General features: G+C 33.8%; 1 pseudogene; it reads left to right on the plus strand.

The window, feature by feature from the left end:
• The first annotated feature begins 560 nt into the window (after positions 1-560).
• Positions 561-4,089, plus strand: LOC150030007 (nuclear intron maturase 4, mitochondrial-like; annotated as a pseudogene).
• The last annotated feature ends 3,448 nt before the right edge of the window (positions 4,090-7,537 follow it).

A 7,537-nucleotide genomic window follows, 5' to 3' on the forward strand; every position in this document is an offset into this window, starting at 1 on the left:
GGGAAGTACAAAAAAATGGAGATGTGATTATGGTCTACTGCAAAACAAAAAATCAAGTTGTAAACATTTTAATAAAACCATTACCTGCTTGCAAGTTCGAGTTTCTGAGGTCAAGACTTGGTGTTTGCTCATGCTAAAGCAAAGACGAGTGTTAAGAAACTGCTTTAGGACTGAAACAAGCCCATGCTTGTTCTTTTTTCTTAAGATGATTATGTCAAAGTTCGTTCCTACTTTTTCTAGGAATTAGTTAGTTTGTTCCTATTTTAAGAATTAGTTGTTATTCATGCTCTTTAATTGAGGAGCAAGTTTAGGAGCACTTTGTTAGTTGATTGTTATTTTTAAAATATTATTATATTTTGATCATTTAGTGAATGTGATTTCCATCTTTCTACCTCAATAGCTTTAGTAAATAATAGGTTACTTCAGCCTTGCAATTGCAGAGTATTGTTATTTTTTCACATGGAGAAACAACATTTCACTCTCTGCTCAAAGCACTGTACTAAAATGTTGCATTAATATTTAAGCAAGTTTAATAGAGTTCTTTTATGATGATCAGGAAGCATACTCCCATTGAACATCGCCATCAAATCAATCATTTTGGTCGTACTCCCCTTTTCGAATCATTTCAGTGCTTATGATTTGGTTATAGTAATTGTGTCATGCTTATTTGAAAAACCATCGTTTTCTTCATCACTAAATTAAATCCTAGTACGCTTATGATTTAACAACTATAGTTGCCAAAATAGTAGGTTCAAGTTTCGGCAATTTATCTTGCAAAGATACACACCATATGTTCGTTGAAATGCCTCAGTTAGCTATCTTGATTCTCGTTCTCCATTCCTGTTTTGACACTTCTTTCAACAATGACATGTTTGTGGAGCCATTAAGACCTGATTTTTTTTCCATTGGCGGAATTTTACTTCATGAGGAACTTTTCAATTTTGCGAAGGGTAAATGTTTGCAAAGTCAATTCATCCTTTGTTTATGACATTGGTAAATATCCGATCTACTATGCTGCTCCTTAGTTAATGTTTGATCTATTTCTTTATGATGTTTCGACTTTGATAAAATGCGATGATGTAATGAACCTTTTGGAACCCTTTTCTTTTGTTTGTAATCGGTCTTTACTTTCTTGTTGAATAATCAGTTTAAATTTTCGAAAATCTACCATTTCATTTGTAATTTTTCTTCTAACATCTGGAAAATTATGACTTATATGTGGCTGCTGGTGGACCTTTATTACTTATGGCAGGAAAGTGTGTTCATAGAGTTCACAGTTCTGGAAATTATTCAGCTCTTGCCTGTGCTGATGATGAAATTTACAAGGGGATGGAAAAAAAAGGAAATTGGGCACGAACCTGGGCTCGCTTGTTGAAGAATCTCTTGATTTTGATCTGAGAAAATCAAGGACTCAAATGGAACTCAAGAGATCCCTTTAAATTCAGATTAAGAAGAGGGTCAAGGCGCAATATGTGAATGACTGAATGGTATGTTGTCGGACTTAATGGGGAAACTGATTGCCTGCACCACAACTCTTCAGAATGCTTACGACTGCATTAAAATTTACTCAAATGTTGATATAATGTCAAATGGTCGGTTGATCTTATTTGAATCTATGGCTGAAGAGCTTTCTAATGGTAATTTTGATGTCAATTCCAGTACTTTCTCCATATCAAGTTCAAGAAAAGTACTCATTTTACCAAAGCTAAAGTTGAAGGTTCTTCAGGAAGCTAAGATAGTTGTGGAGTGTGTTTTTAGTCCACATTTTTCCAAGATATCTCAAGGCTATCGTAGTGGAAGAGAACACTCAATAAACACATAACAGTAATGGAGGACAAGATAGAATATCCCAGATTAGTTGCTGTTATCAAAAGTATACACGTGGCTGGGGCATTGTTTGGAGGTGTTAGGACAACAAACCTCCAGATATCTCCACAATGATATGATATTGTTCAAAGTTTGGGTATAAGCTCTCATGATTTGCTTTTGATTTCACCCAAAAGACCTCATACCATTGGAGATTGTTGTCATCCCTTATAAACCCATGCTCATCTCCTTATGTAGCCAATATGGAACTTTGATTGCATTTCTAACCAGGGGTTTCCCAAAAGGTCGCTGTCTTCCACAAGGGGGAGTTCTGTCTCCTATATTACAAAACATGTATCTAAACCTCTTTAACTAAGAATTTTTTAGATTATCAATGAAATATGAGGCTATTAATGAATATAGTAGTGCTGGTCTAATGGTTCTGAATATCCAGGTGAGGAGAAAGATAAATAAGAGGCAGTATCATGTTCTAAAGATGTTGGTCTTAGTTTTAGGTTTAAGATTCTAGATTTCATGCAGAAGTCTTTGCATTTTGACGTTAATCATCAAAAGGAAATGGCATCATGTGGGGAGACTCACGAAATTGGCTTTCTTGGTTGTTTGGTTAGAAGAAATGTGTAGGAAAGTCCTGTGAAATCTGTCCACAAGTTGAAGGAAAAAGTTGAGCTATTTGCTTTACAAAAGCAGGAGACTTGGAATGGTTGGATAGTCTGGTTGGGAAAGAAATGGCTAGCTCATGGTATGAAGAAGGTTAAAGAGTCGGAGATCAATCATTTAGCTCAAAATAGCTCTTCTTTGAATCAAATTTTTAGTTTTCGTAAAGCTGAAATGGAAACCAATCACTGGTACAAGGTTCTATTGAAAATTTGGATGCAAAGATATAAACGCAAGGGCTGCAGAGAGTGAAGAAAAAATGTTAGCATGCAGTGGAACCTTCTCTTGACTCCTTCCTCCTCTGGAACTTCAAGATTCCTTTTATGAATTCCAAAGGTGTGTGGAATAATATATTTCTTCTTAGACAGCTTCTACTGTTGCTGTTTTACCAAATAATGATCCTTCCGTTAAACCTACTTTCATAACTCAGATTATAGCTCCAGTCATTCCATCAGAAAACGACTACTGGGATGTAGGTCAGTCACAAATAAAGGGTATCCATGCTCATCTCTTTTCCTCATCTTAGAAGATAACACCCAAATTATTGACTGGTTTTTAGGAGTATATCGTCGTTGGTTTACATGGGACAACAACAATTGTTCTAACTTCAGCAATTTGATCTTAGTTTGCGATCAAGTTTGGAAATCATGTATCCAAATGCTAGCAGCAAAGCATTGTATACACGAAAGTAAAATAGAAAAGAAGTTCGACTCAGAATTGAGTAAATTTTACTCCTCCCCATGAATAGAGCAAGAAGAAGAGAAAAAATTTCAGCAGATACCCATGGTTTAGACCATGATGAGGCACTAAAGTATGGAATTTCATATAGTGGTTTGTGTTTGCTATATTGCTAGCTAGAATGGTTAGCCAATCTCGTCCTTGCAATTGTTTTGTCATTCGGTATTGGGTGTTTGGCTCCTGCACCAAGTGTTTATACTCTTGGAATATGTTAGAATACCTCTCCTAACTAGAATAAGATCTCGAAATATAAAAGATGGAACTACCAGATAAACCAAGTATAAAGGTACTTGGAACCTCCCCTCGAGTATACTAACTTAAGTCTTAGATCACTCAACAATGGTCTGTTTCCCTCTATTCCTCCTCCCTCTGTTTATAACTAAATATACTAACTAAACCCCCTTACAATATTGAATTCTTGAATTCGATCCATCCTATAGCTTGAACAGACAACGGTTCGGGTTATGCATGCAACATTGGAAGGATTTGTATTTGGGTCACATTTCCTTGCAATCTGTTGACTTTGGTGCATGGAAGTGAGTGGTTTTTGTTTTGTGTATGATCTCATTTGACTTGTGGATTATTGGGATAGATTTGCTGAGAGAAACACCATGACTGGGCCTTCATGGTGTTGATTTGTGTTAGCATTATGATTTTCTGGTCTCAATGGTGTTTGAAATCTTAATTGGATTGTTTGTTGCACTGATGGAATACTGTTAAAACCAATGTGAGGACCAGGTTAGAACAACATTCAATTGAATGGGTGCTGTTTATACCGATATCTTGTTGGAAACCTTCCCAATTGTTCGGAATATTAGTATGAAATTTTGAATCTTCGATCTCCCAGCGGTACATGCTAATTACTATTGAGCTATACTTGCTTTTGACTATTTTGTAGGTTGAAGAAATTATAACAAATTCTTTGAAAATGAAAACGAATGCAACTTGGCTCGACAAGGATTTTAACAAATTCTTTTTGTTGAAAATTGTGTTTGTGTTTTTTTTTCGACCATTGCAGTAAGAGTCAGATCAATAGATTAAAAATTGTATATATGTATTATATGTTTATATGTAAATTGATATACATGCAAATTTAAATTCATATATATGAATTAGATTTATTTTTGAAGGAGTCTATACAAATTTTATTGATCAACTTGAGCATAATTCAATATATTAAATCTGTCAGTAAAAGTTTCTTAATCTTTTTAATGAGTATCACGTCAAATACGTACAACTTATTATAAAATAGACCTAAAAATTAATTGGAAAAAGTATATATAAACAAAGCATTGTTTTCTTGTAGGATCTGTGAGTGGCTCATTGGCATAGACATATATCTTCGGAAAAAATCAAAGATTTGAATTCAAAAAAAATAAAAATAAAATAAATAAAAAGACATGAGACATTCTAATTAATACCCATTTCGAATGAAATAATGAGATTTAATTTTGTTGGGTTTGTTACATACTTAGAGCCCAAGGTTAAAAGCCCACTGGATCTATTATATGACGCTTACATGGAAACATGATTTTTTTTCCCTGAAGATATGAATACGTGGAATTTTGTAAATTATTACTATTATTATTATTTTTTTTATATACAACAACTAAATACCATTTCAGTTGAACTATACTTATTTTTGTTATAAATTTGAGGAACATAATGGCGCACAACGAGAAAACAGATATGGAAAATGTAATATAATAATAATATATAATAAATAAAATATAAATATATAAAATAAATAAATAATAAAAAATAAAAAAATAACAAAGAATGAATTTCTCCTCTTTCAAAACCCATAAAATGTCACTATTTATAAGCAATTTGACAAATAGGAGGTGAATTACATAAACACTTTATAGTGTGTAATCTTAAGACACATGAACAGTACAATGGGGATAATGGATAAGTGACACATGATAAAAAAAAAAAAAAATACATATTTCATATAATCTTATACTCTTAAAAAGTAGATTTACTCCCCTTCATGGAAACATCACTTGAGATCTTTGAGTCGCCGCATTCCAATGTTGTGCACCAATTTTTCAAAGGTTGCGATAGATAATGTATTTGTAAATAAGTCTGCCAAGTTATCTTTCGAACAAATTTATTGTACAGTGATGTTGACATTTTCTTCAAGATCATAAGTGTAGAAAACTTTTGGTGAAATATGTTTTGTTTTATCTCCTTTAATATATTCTTCTTTGATTTGGGATATATATGTTGTGTTGTCTTCGTATAATATCATTGGAAAATTTTTACTAGAAGACAAATCACATGTTCCACGAATGTGCTAAATCATTAATCTTAGCCATACACATTCTCGACTAGCCTCGTGAAATTGCAAGAATCTCAGCATGATTTGAGGAAATGGCTGTTATGGTTTGTTTCACCGATCACCATGATATAGCAGTTCCTTCACATGTGAACAGATAACCTGTTTGAGATCTAATTTTGTGTGGATCAGATAAATATCTAGAATCTACATAACCAACTAGATCAAAGTTTGATTTATTTGAATAAAATAAACTCATGTCGATCGTTCGTTAGAGATAACATAGTATATGCTTAATTCCGTTCCAATGTCTTTTTGTTGGAGAAGAACTATATTTTGCTAATAAATTTATTGAAAATGCAGTATCTTGTCTTGTATTATTAGTAATATACATAAGTGCACCAATTGCACTAAGATATATTATTTCTGGACCAAGAAGTTCTTCATTATCACCTCGAGGTCGAAATATATCGTTTTTCACATCTAGTGAATAAACTTTCATTTGAATATTTAATGGATGTGTTTTGTCCATATAAAATTGTAGGATCTAAAGACAACACTAGAGAGAGGGGGGTGAATAGGTTGACTACCAATTTTTAAGTTAACCCACACATTTGATTAAAGAAAATTTATGCAAGACAAAACTTAAATCATGCAAGCTATGATCACTTCAAATTTAAAGATAATTTAATCAAGGATAAATTTAAATAACACACTAAAAATTAAATCATGCAATTTGGAAAGATTAAAAAAATAACTAAGACAAGAAGCAAAAAATTTGAAAACAAGAAATAAAAGAGAGAGAGGAAGAGAAAATACCGGAAATTATAGTGGCTCGGCAAATTGCCTACTCCACTCTCCAAGACTTCTTCTTGGGTATTTCACTAAGTGATCCTCTTGCAGGTGAGGACCAAACTAACACATGACCTTCTTTTCCCTAGGCTAAAGAGAAACCCAAGATCCTTTTTACTGGTCAAACCAATTTCTTTTTCTCACAACGCAAGGTGTACCCACACCTTCATACAATTCCCAAAAATTAAAAGAAAACCTCACAATATTACCTCTTGAAGGCTAAATACACAAGTTGAGCACTCAGAAAAAAACTCACAAAAATAACTCTAGGCCAATTTAGGAGAAGGAGGACAAGAATTTGAGAGTAGAGAGAATTGAGAGCTTAAGACTTGATAGCTTTTAGTATGTCAATGAAGAGTAAAATCAAGTCGAATTTATAGGCGAGGGGAATAAATTTTGGCCATTGGATATGATTGCAAATGAAGGGTGGAGATTGAATAAAAATAGAAAAGGAAAGGATTTGAAAAGGAATTTTGAAATATTGGAATTATTGAGATTTGGAAAATAAAAAAGATTTGAAAGATGAAAATTTAGGAAGGAAATCAAATTTGAAAAGGCTGAAATTTTGTGAGAATTTGGAGAAAATTGGATCAGAAAATTAAAGGAAAATAAGAATATAAAAATAGCCGGATGATATGAGCACCACGCACATAGGGGGGGAGATTGAGTGTCACGTGCCGCATTCTGTGAAGAAACTGCAGGCATGTGCGGCGCACGCGCGCGTGAAGTTGGGTGACCGCCACTTGTCATTATCTCATGCGTTTACGGTCGCCACGTCACTGCCACATCATTGCCACATTAGCAAAAAGTGACCAGTTGGAGCGTCACGTCACGTCAGCTGCCACGTCATCAATATGGACCATTTGTTTGCCACGTCAGCCGCCACATCGGATGCCACGTCAACAAGGTGCCACGTGTCACTGCCACGTTGGATTTCCTCTCCAATCTTCTTTTGCTTATAACTTCCTCGTTTGAACTTCGATTTGAACGATTCAAATTGCGTTGGAATCGTCTTTCCGATCTCTACAAGATAGTGACTCTGAAACACTGAAAATGTTAATACAAAAAACCTGAGTTTGTTATCATCAAAATACTTGGTTTGATTGAAGCCCTAAAGCTAACAAAAATATTTTCAAAATTTTTTCTATATAAGTTGGCTGATGAACAAATATCTCATCTATTAAA

The sequence above is a fragment of the Benincasa hispida genome, unplaced genomic scaffold (assembly GCF_027475165.1).
Source record: "Benincasa hispida cultivar pf3 unplaced genomic scaffold, pf3_genome.v1.1 HicScf699, whole genome shotgun sequence".
Classification (NCBI taxonomy): domain Eukaryota; kingdom Viridiplantae; phylum Streptophyta; class Magnoliopsida; order Cucurbitales; family Cucurbitaceae; genus Benincasa; species Benincasa hispida.